Raw genomic sequence first — 12,053 nt, forward strand, 5'->3', positions numbered from 1 at the left:
TGTCCACCTGTGTCCCTAAGTCTCTCATCACACTTTCAGTGTTTAGTGTACTGCCACATATGTGGTAATTCATGGGTACATGGTTTTTCCCAAAGGAGATAACTATACATTTCTTGGCATTAAGCTTGAGCCCATGGCTCTGGATCCAAGCATCTGCTTCTGTAAGGCCCTTTTGTAGAATATCCACATTATTTGGGAATTCAGTAATGGCTCCCAGTTTGCAATCATCTGCGAACTTTGTTAGTCAGAGTCCCTTAGTGTTGGCCTGTACTTCAGAGAAGTAGATGCCAAACAAGAGCAGTCCCAGGACTGAACCCTGAGGTACTCCACTTGTCACTTGTCTGGAGCTGGATTTGGAGACGGCTACTTTTACAGTCTGGGTTCTGTCAGTAAGCCAGTTGGCAACCCATCGAATGACGTAGGGATTTATGCTCAGCTTAGTACATTTATCTATGATTCCAGAGTGAGGGATGGTGTTGAAGGCCTTGGTGAGGTCCAGATAGGCTTTGTGGACCACCTTACCAATATCCACAGCTCTGGAGACTGATTTGAAGAAGTCAATCAGATTCAGGAGACAAGATTGGCCCTTCATGAACCCAAACTGGGTGGGGTCCAGTGTTTGATGGTTGCCAATGTCTTTGTTTATAAGTTCCATGATAATGCGTTCCATGCCCTTGCAGATCAGGCTTGTCAGACTGATGGGACGGTAGTTCCCGGGATCCCCCCTTGTGGAGTGGGATAACTGTAGCTGTGCACCACTCAGTGGGCACGAAGCCTGAGGTGAGGATATGATTAAACTTGACACTTAGGTGAGGTTGCCAATGTCTTTGTTTATAAGTTCCATGATAATACGTTCCATGCCCTTGCAGATCAGGCTCGTCAAACTGATGGGACGGTAGTTCCCGGGATCCCCCCTTGTGGAGTGGGATAACTGTAGCTGTGCACCACTCAGTGGGCACGAAGCCTGAGGTGAGAATATGATTAAACATGACACTTAGGTGAGGTGCCAGTTAATTTTGTAGTTCATGTAATACACAGCCCAGGATGTCATCTGGTCCCATGGATGCTGTATTTTTAGTTTTGGAGAGTGTGGTTTCTACCTGTGTGGCCATGATTACCGGAATTTGGCAATCTTTTGGTATTGAGATGGGCCCTTTAGCAGGTGAGAGGCCGGTGAAGTTAGCACTAAATCGATCTGCCAGGATATTGGCAATATCCTTGGGATCAGTATATTTAATGCCTTTCTGTTGTAACTCAGAGCATATCTGAGCATTGCCATTTAGATTCTTGACATAGCCATAGAATGCCTTGTGGTTGTCCTTGGAATCTTTGGCAATTTTATTTTCGTAAGTAGCTTTGGAGGATTTTATGAGGGATCTCAGCTTCTTACTGAGGCTGGTAAGTGAGTGGATTTTCCTCTTTTCTGCCACAGTTTCTTTCTTCTGTTGTATAGTTTGTTCATGACAGGGGACCACCAGATTGGCTTCCTTTTTTTGGACGAGAGTATCTTGGTTCTATCTGGGATGGCACGATTCATGCACGAGTGGATGTGCTTGCACAGTGCCTTAGTGTAGGATTCAGCAGTCAAACTTTCAGCTCCCGTCTGCATGGGTGTCATGATGTTTGTCACTTTAGACTTGAGTAGCATGAAGTTGGGTTTGGAGAAGTTTTTTTATGGAGGTTTCCTTACTGGAGGATGGGGGTGAGATGTGGATGTCAAGGGTGATTTGCTTATGTCAGACCTGACCAATGAGGGGGGTGACCACTGGTGTGGAGCATCTGTCTCCCATGTTGGTAATGACCAGGTCTAGGATATTGGAGCCCCTGGTGGGACAATGGATTAGTTGATCCAGGGCATTGCAATTTATGAATTCCAAGAACCGTTGGGAAAAGGTGTTGGTACACAAGTAGTTTTCCCAGTTAATGGAAGATAGTTGAAATCACCCAGTATTAGAGTGTTTGGTTGTATCTTAATATTTTCCAGGATGTTTAGAAAGGTGTAGTGAGAATCTTGGTGCATGGTGGGGGATCTGTAGCAAGCTACAATTTGGATTGCACTCTTACCTAGTGTTAGTTGCACCTGGAGAATTTCAGATGCATTGTGTTAGGCAACTAGCCTGGAGGTGTGAATATCCTTGGTGAATATGGACACTCCTCCACCTTTAGTGTTTCGGTCTTGGTTTGGTGGCCGAAAAGTGTGGTAAGAGTTTTAGCCTGGTATTGCAAGGGTGTTCTCTGGTACTTTGAACCAGGTCTTAGTTACTGCACAGATATCGATGTTCTCCATTTTTAGGAGTGCCTTGAGAGAGTGCATTTTGAGGTTTAGACTTCTAGCATTGAGTAGCATCACCTTCATATTTTGCATGATTGTATCTGTTACAGTGGTGGTTTTGTCCTTTGAACCTTGCCTAAAAAAGGCACTATAGGGTTGGCAAGAGCTTTAGCCAGTAACCTGAATCCCAGGGGTGACAGGTGCAGATCATCTCTGGCAAAGCATCGTGATTTGTCGATCATATTGTCCCATGCAGACAGATACTGGATCCCCTTTGAATGACACCAGAAGCTTAGCCAATTGCTGAAGTCAATAATTTTGTCCTTATACTGTGGTATCATTCTGGGCAAAGGCAAGATGCTATTCAGGACTAGGGTCATACCTACCTGGGCCACATGATCCGAGACCTCTTCCATGTCTCTTTTCATGTAGTCCAGGGAGGTACGTCTCAAGTCATTCACTCCAACATGGACAGTGAAAGAGTCGTATTTCTACTTGTCGTGGAATGACTTGAGTGCATGCGTTATGTGGTGGATCCTGGCACCCGACAGGCAGCTGACTGTAATCTTCTCCTTGTTCAGCCTGGTGAGTGGGACATCAGTGTGCCTGACTATAGAGTCACCTATGACTGAAGTGTTGGGTACGTTGTCTTACCTTAGGGGCTGTTGTTGGGTGGCACACTGGTGTTGTGAGCAATGTGTCACTTTGGTTGTGACTGGTGTTTGTTTGCATTTCAGCTTCGGAGGTCCTTGTTGCATGGGCAGGTTAATGTTAAGGGCCTCCACATATGTGGATTTAGTGTTACTATGTGTGGGTATTGATGGTGTGGCTTTGAAGGGCTATGTGTTGCTTGAGGTATAGTGCAGGTGTTAACCTTCTCCTCTTGACTGTCTAGCACAATCTTGGCTGGAGAGAGCTTTGCTTCCAGTAAGTCCTTGAATGTTAGCTTAGGGCAGACATAAATAAATATCACAGTCTAATAGATCCTCCTCCACAAACATCTTATCAAGATAACTTGAGGGTGAGAAATGTGCTGAATCCCATTATTAGGAAAGTACTACTCCTCCTGAAACATGTGTATACAAGGTTGACAAGAAACTGTTATGCCCGCGAGGCTGTTTGAGAACCTGACATGCAGGAAGACTGGGAAACAAAGCTTTCTGGTGTCACAGAGATTCTTTTCAGACAGCTATTTCCTGTCTCCTGCACATCATGTGTCACAAGTACAGTATCAATGAGGGCTTTGCTATCACAACTCTAAGACATACAGTATTGACTTCCTAGTCTTCCCCAAGGTGATCTGTGAAAAGTTACAGAAGGAGTATCTGTAAATTGTAGGGATTGTGGGTGGGCTGATGCAGTTTTCTGTTTAAGGATAGAGAGAGAACAACCCTGTGAAGGAACTTTATTTTTTATTTTATTTTACATTTGTTTACCGGGAAGGTCCAACTGGACACATGTCCTTTCTCAGCAGAGGCTCGGGGAGAAAAGCTCCAGTTAGTAATTAGACATAGAGTAATACAAGACATAAAGGCCATAAATTTAAATGTGATTACATCCAAATCAATACAAGATTTAAATGGGATTACGTACAAATCAATACAAGATTTAAATGTGATTACATACAAATCAATACAAGATTTAAATGTGATTACATACAAATCAATACAAGAAGGAGAAAAGTTCCACTTAGTAAGTAGACAAACCAAATAAGAATAAAGACGAACATGGTCATAAATGGAGTAATACAAAGGTCAAAGCTCAAAACTTAAATGTGGTGAAATACAAATCAGTACAAGACACGTAACAGTAGTATATAGAATGTTATACAATGTGTTATGGCAACTAGTAGTGTATATTCTATTAGTAAATTAGAGGAATTTTATGCAGAGACATGGAATATAGAAAGCCAGGATGAGAATAAGATTGTGGTATATGTAAGATATCATAGTGTATTTCTGTTGAATTTAGACATCAGTGGAAGAATGCTGTTTGAGGTAGGTCACATTGTGATGTTAAAAATAATCTTAGTTTCTGTGTTTTACATTAGGCAGGAGCAGTTGAGAACGGGTTTCTATATATCAGCCGGGGTTGGAGCAAGGGCAGAGTGATTTACTTTGGAGATGATTTTTTAGACTAGTTTTAAATAGTGGTAAGGCTTGTATAGAGGTAATGTTTACAGGTAGTTCATTCCAGATTTTGCTTATGTAGATCACAAATAGGGAGTCCCCTGCTCGGTTTTTGGATAAGTGGGGTTTTATTTGTTGTTTGTATGAGGACCGGAGTGGTCTGCTTGTAACATAGGATTGAAGAAGAGTTTCTAATGCTGGTAGTTTATGTGGCTCTGAGCAGATTTTGTGGGTCATTGTTAGTTGTGTATACGTTAGGAGTTGGGGGAGTTCTAACCAGTTAAGTTGTTTCAGTGCGAAGCAGTGGTGAGATCTAGCTGGTGAATTTGTGGCATATCTTACAATTTTATTGTAGCAGGATTCAAGTTCTTGTAATTCAGTTTTCTTGAAATTAGTGAGGATGAGGGCTGCATACATTAATGTGGAGATTGTGTGTTTGTGCAATGGCTATTTTGTTTTGTTTTTTTTGGTAAAGTAGTGTTTATTTCTATATACAGTATCAAGTTTTTTATGTACCCTTTTCACTGTCTGGGAAATAAGAATATCAAATTTGAGTTTGCAGTCTATTTTTACTCCTAAAAGTTTAGTGTGTGGTGATGGGGTGATGATGGTATTGTTAGTTGAGGTAATGAAGAAGGTGTTAGAGGGGGATGCAGCTTTGTTAGGGAGGAAGACCATTAGTTTGTTTTTTTAGGGTTTAAGATTAGGTTAGCATTTGTAAGCCAGGACTCAACTTCATGAAAGGCTTTTTGAGTTTGAGTCTGAAGCTGCAACAGAGAGGGTACAGAACAAATCATTGTGGAGTTGTCTGCATATTGGATGAGAGATGCATGAGTGGTTGCTAGATGGAGGTCGTTAGTAAATATAGAGAATAGAAGTGGACCTAAGATAGAACCCTGAGGTACTCCAAGGGTGACTGGTAGTAGGGGAGAGTTTGCTGCCGACAGACTGTTGCTGCCATCCTGTGAGGTAATCTTGGAACCATGCAAGTGTGGGGTTTGAGAAATGTAGTTCTATGAGTGCATTAAGTAGTTTAGTATGTGAGACCATGTCAAAGGCTTTTGACAGGTCTAGGAAGATAGAATAGATGTAATTATTATTAGTCCTGTGGAAGTTGACAGTATTAGTGAAAGACATTAGTGCAGTGGTTGTGCTATGGTATGGTCTGAAACCATGTCGGGTATTAGTTAGAAGACTGTTAGTGACTAGGTAGTTGGTAACCTGTTTATGAATTACTCTTTCAAGTATTTTAGATAGGGGTGAGAATATTGCAATTGGTCTATAATTATTTAGTTCTGTTGATGGGCCACCTTTATGTAGAGGAATGATACAGGAGGTTTTCCAGATGGGAGAGACCTGGTGTTTAGCTATGGATGTATTAATTAGTAAAGAGACAGGATATGCTATACCTTCTGCTATTAACTGTAAGTATTCAGCAGGTAGACCACCTGCAGCCAGTCTGGTGGATTTTAATTTCTTCAGCAGCTTTTTGATAGTATCAGTTTACACCACTTATGTCTACAAGCTCATCCTTTTTGTCTCTGGAAAAGCTTATGAAAGTGTGTAAGAATGGGAAAATAACTGACGTGTAAATTGTTAGCCTGTTCTAAGTCCCATCATAAGACCTCACCATCAGAGTTTGGTACTGTGTTTGAAATACTGCTGCTGTTGCTACTGCTACCATATGCTGATCAAAATCCTGATACCTTCTACCCTCACTCATAAACAAGACCCTGATATAGTTAAACATACCTACCTGTAATAGCTGGCCCCACCTTACCTCCAGACAGTAACCCAGGAACCCTGACATCTGATGTACATATGGCAATTTTCATTCTGTCAACCTTACTCTGAGCAGTAAAGTGCTCCACACCATGTTGAAGATCAAAGTCAGTTGAGGATAACAGAATCAAACTGTCTGAAGACACTAAATATATAGACTTCACATCCCACAAAATTTTACATTTTCCAGATTTCAGCTGTGCCCTGATATCCTCTGTATGATGACCCTAAACAGGAGCAGAGAGGCAGTGTATTGGTGGATTCTGTTGCCCACCTTGAATGTCTGACAGTCAGCATATACGAGTAATGTTATGAATTGGTAACAACCCCCTTCCTGTTGCCCCGGACTTGATTCTTTCACTATCCATTTACCTACTTCATCTGTCTGAACAAGTCAGTTAACTAGAGAATGACTCAGAGCTATCTGAACAAGTCAGTTAACTAGAGAATGACTCTGAGCTATCTGAACAAGTCAGTTAACTAGAGAATGACTCTGAGCTATCTGAACAAGTCAGTTAACTAGAGAATGACTCTGAGCTATCTGAACAAGTCAGTTAACTAGAGAATGACTCTGAGCTATCTGAACAAGTCAGTTAACTAGAGAATGACTCTGAGCTAAGTTTGAAAAAGTGCATGTGGGTCAGTGCTCTACCCCAGTTAAAAAAACAAACAAAAAAAACACACACACACATGCCTAAATAAATCTGTGCATTCTGTTTTTAGCATAATGCTGAGAATGACAACATAGCTCTTGCTCTGCAAGACAGGGACCAAATGGCATGCAGCACCATCTGTGGACCCCATAATGCTGTAGATCCTCCCATATTCACTGCATCACCTGATCGATTTATGATAACACTAATCCTAACTCTTCCACAGACCCTAACTTCAATCATACTCCTTAATTTAGAAAAAAAGACTACCCCTACACACGGCACACTGGCACATATCACATAATAAATCAAACTTGCACAACACTAAAGGTATAGATTTTGAGTTCCCTTGGAATAACTCTAATCCCATCCCACAAATACTCATCCCCCTCTTACTGAAATGTCTTTTATATCTGAAGGTTTTGGTGTTAACATCCCAAGCAAATTGTTAACTTCCTCTCAAAAAACACCACAAACAACAGTACACATGCACACAGCAGAAAATCCCTACCTCCATCCTAACAAACAAATTCTTGTTTACACACAATCGCATAACCAATGCCAACTTTTGGAATATCCAAAACTTTCAGAATAAGAGTAAAAAAATGACCTTCCACAGTCCAGCTTCCTGCTTCCAACACCAACAGCAGTCAAAACACAACTCCAGTGCATCAAAAGTCCAAAATGTCTGCACACTGCAGTCATACATGCATGTATCCCACATTTGGTCAAATTCCATTCACAAACACTTAACTTCGCTGTTTATACATTGACATAACTGTGTTTCAACTTACTGTCATAAATCCAAACAATATATATGTATGTATATATATATATATATATATATATATATATATATATATATATATATGTGTGTGTGTGTGTGTGTGTGTGTGTTTGTTTGTGTGTGTATAAACTCTTGCCCATCATGGGGAAATATGCCCTTTTCCCACTGTAGTGCAATCCTGGAGTTGAGTTGGGGGGGCACAGCCCCTCACCTAAGTGGATTTCCAATGGTACAATGTGTGAGTTGTAGTTCTGGGCAAGTGTTTACTTGCCCTGGGAAATATTTTGTGGTTCAGGATTTTAACTTTCATTATTTTCATCTCTCTAAAATAACATTTGAGATTTTGGTCTTTTGGGATTTGAAAGGTAATCTGTGTGTGTGTGTGTGTGTGTGTGTGTGTGTGTGTGTGTGTGTGTGTGTGTGTGTGTGTGTGTGTGTGCGTGTGTATGCATATATATATATATATATATATATATATATATATATATATATATATATATATATATATATATATATATATATATATATGGGTACGTCAGTACATCGACAAGTTAGAAGATCGACATCCACTTCACCGACACATGAAATAATCGACACCGCAAATCCCGGACACTTAACAGGTAAGAAGTTTAAATTTCGCTAATCATGCCTACCACACATGCATAACACTGCCACACTTACTAAAACATGGTAGGCATGATTAGCGAAATTTAAACTTCTTACCTGTTAAATGTCCGTGATTTGCGGTGTCGATTATTTCATGTGTCGGTGAAGTGGATGTCGATCTTCTAACTTGTCGATGTACTGACATGTACCCATGTATATATATATGGGTCTACTTCAGTTTACCGAATTAACATATGACTAAAGCTAAAAACAGTGAGATGACAACACCAAAATGACACAACAACGAACGCTTGCAAACCTGAAACTCAAGACACGGAAAAACAAGCTACAGATGTTACACATTATTTTATGTGTTTTTTTTGTTTTCTGGAGCCTTGTAGCTTTTTACTGGAGATCATGGTACAGTAAGGATGGGGGCCAGTCATCCTTTTCCCCACCGTAGTGCGATCTCGGAGTTGGTATGTATAATTTGGAGGTGAGGTTAGTGGTGTAGGGGGGCTTACCCTCTGCAAAAATTAATAAAAAGGTGGTTGTGAAGCTAAATAGAACACCACGTTCATTTCATTGGAACAATTATCATCCAGAAAGTGCTCTGTGTTTGCAGCAGAAGTTGCTGTAAATCACAGTGTAATTTGAAGGGACAGACATCTACTTCTCCTGTAATGGATTGAATGTGTTTGTTTTGATCTTGTAAGTTTTGCTTTTGTGAACATTCATTGTTCTGCAGTTTCAATGTTGTCATCTCATTCTTTTCAGTTTTGGTCACATGTTAATTTGGTAAACTGACATAGACCCATATATATATATATATATATATATATATATATAGATATGTGTGTGTGTGTGTATATATATATACTGTGCTTACAAGGTCATAAGAAGGTTGAAACATGCATGTCCGCAGCTAGTGGGATTTGGCTTTCCTGGCCTGAATGTGTCCATAAAGGCGGAAAAAGTAAAAAGTCGTGGACATTCAGAAACCATGTAGCTGAAACATTTGATTTCCTTAAGGTGTCATTCGCATATATCCCATCAGTCACTATTACAGGAGGTTTAAGGTATCACACAGTGAAAACTCTAGCTTGGCTAGGTTATTCTCATAGTTTTTGTTTACAGGAAGTATATTATGTCTGTGTCTGTCTGTCTGTCTGTCTTTGTCTATTTTCTTGCACTTTTCTCAAGAGTCACATATGCCAGCACACAATCCAACTTCTACCAAGGCATTTGTTGCCATCAGAGAAAAGGTCTGCCTTAGTGAGTACTGGTGCATCATTAAAGAAAAGGTTTGTACTAGTGACTACTGGTGCAGTGCCCACTCTAATGTGCACTAATGAAGTGTTTAGTGTAAAGATCTGCTCTTTCAGACATTCTCAGTTATTAATGCATCCTATTTCTCACTATGTAAACCTAAAATGATAGGATGAAACTGTTTACCTGTCAATCTCTCTCTCATGTGAATGGTTGTGCTTTGCAAAGTCAGAGATTGGTACACTCTGTGAGGGGTGGGGATGGGGGAGTATCAGCAGTCAATCCATGGAATACTGTCCTCTTGCATTCCTGTTTCTCCTGCATACAGTGAACGGACCATGTTGACTAACTGTTGTCTTTAAAAAAGGTCATACCATGCAGCTGTATAGTCCAAGACAAACTGTTGTAGTAAAGAGGTCTGGTTTTGCATTTAATTGTAACTTGGCTAAAAACATGCTCTTAAAATAGAATATTGATAACAGAAGCGGAAGTGGCCAGTACTTCTTGGAAGATTGTGTGCTAATGGGATGGCGTCACAGTTTAGAAGAAGCTAAGCCCTGGCTAGCCATGTTTTTCTAGACTTTCTTCCTTATCATTGCAATAATCCAGTTAAAGAACTGCGATCTTCCTGGGGATTCTAAGGTCATTATAGACTCATTTGCTTCCTTAACTCATTCCCTAAACATTCCTTATCTGCTTCATGAGTATAATTCATTCCTATGCTCTTAGTCGAAATCCCTTTTTCTCTGTTTGAAACCACGGGTGTGCTCTTTGACCTCAGCTTGCTGATACTTTTTTTATAATGACAAAGTACTTCAGGTCACTATATTAATTTTTGCATTTTATCTGGATGGTTATGTTGAAAAAAAATAATTCTGTTCTCATTTGACATTCCACCAACGTTTATATTTATTAGAATCACAAATTTTGGACTTTTATGGGAAAGTAAAACAAAGCTCAGACTGCTGGATATCTGCTCACAGATATCACTATTGTAGGAACTGCATGTTATGGTACCTTTATTGTGAGGCTTCATGATCATGGTATGCTTTCCATCAGTGACCTGGTGGTCATTGTATAGCTTTAGTGTGGGACTTATACTGAGGGTTATAGCTTCACTCTGGGCTCTTCTGGTTATGCTTACTATCAGTGTAGGGCCTGCAGGTTGCATTGCACTTGCTGCACTAGGCTTTCTCATCACGGTTACCTTCTGTGTAGGGCCTACTAGTTAGCCATGATAATAATCCAGTGTGGGTCCTATCAATCACAATGCACCTTCAACATTGTCCCTGTTGGTCATAGCAGATATTCAGTGTGGGGCCAGCTGGTCAGAGTTATCTTCAGCGTGAGGTCTAGTGCTTTTAGTACACATTCATTGTGGGGCCTGGGCCTGCCATTATGGCATACATTAAATTTGGAGTCTGGTACACATTTACGGTGAGCCTGCACTGCAGGTCATGGTTCTCCTTCAGTGCAGGTGCAGTGTGCATTCTTCTTTTTCTTCTTCTTCTCTTTGTGATTTGCTTATTTTTTCATGAGAAAGTTCCATGCTGTTAGGGAGATGAATCAAAGCAAGTACTGCTACTTGTAGCCTAGGGTCTGTCATCTCCCTGCATTTTTACTTGCCACAGAGTGTAATTTCAGCCACAGCATCCTGGTCAGCATCAGAGTGTTCACTAAGTCGTCATCATTTATCTCACTTTCTGCAGCACAGAATTCTTGCTTTCCCAATGATTATACCAAATAATGTATGACCTATGTTTCTGATCAGATTTGGGATGGTATGGTAAAGAGCATTGATACTTTTTTGGTCTGGGTCAATATGAATGAGCTGAAACTATAGTTAAACTTCTATAAGGTTAAAGGGCACCGAAAGGCTGAAGACCAAATCACAACACTTGTGAAGTTTTAAGGCATGCCACAGCTGCAGTATGACTCCTGGCCCATATGTAATAACTCTAGGTATAAGCCTTATGCTTGCTTCATAAAGAATCGTGCACATCCTCAAAGGGCAGAGATGCTGTACCAGCTCTAAGCTACAACAAAGGCATATTGGGTAGGCATTGCTGAAAATAAAACTGGAGTGAAGAATGTGATGGTGGTGGTGGAAGGGGGGGTGTGCCACAATGTGCCAGTAACACTAAACTGGGACTGGTAAATGACCAGAAAATTGTGCCTCAATTACTGGTCCTCGATAAATGTGAAGATAGTTGAGTGGGAGATTAGTGAAGAGGAGTCAAAAGGTGCCATAATATTTTATAAAAAATCCAGACAAGCATAATGAATTATTCAACAAAACTACATCAACTAAGGGTTAGTATGTTTTTAACACTTAATGTCTGAAACAGTTGTCATTGTTAAATCCAGAAAGAAATGTCCACAGTCTGGCAGTATATGCTCTAACAAATATTGCTTAAATATCAAGTCATGCATGGCAGTCATATGACATCATTATACACTACGTATTATGTCTGTCCATATGGGTGCTTGTGTGTGTGTGTGTGTGTGTGTGTGTGTGTGTGTGTGTGTGTGTGTGTGTGTGTGTGTGTGTGTGT

At 40.4% G+C, this 12,053-nt stretch overlaps 1 protein-coding gene across 4 annotated transcripts in view; it reads left to right on the top strand.

Moving 5' to 3' along the window:
* TNS1 (tensin 1) overlaps positions 1-12,053 on the top strand; it is a 2,530,757-nt gene that overhangs the window by 598,899 nt on the left and 1,919,805 nt on the right. The window lies entirely within an intron of this gene.

Source organism: Protopterus annectens, chromosome 6.part0 (genome assembly GCF_019279795.1).
Source record: "Protopterus annectens isolate FY-2018-M chromosome 6.part0, PAN1.0, whole genome shotgun sequence".
In the NCBI taxonomy this organism is placed as follows: domain Eukaryota; kingdom Metazoa; phylum Chordata; order Ceratodontiformes; family Protopteridae; genus Protopterus; species Protopterus annectens.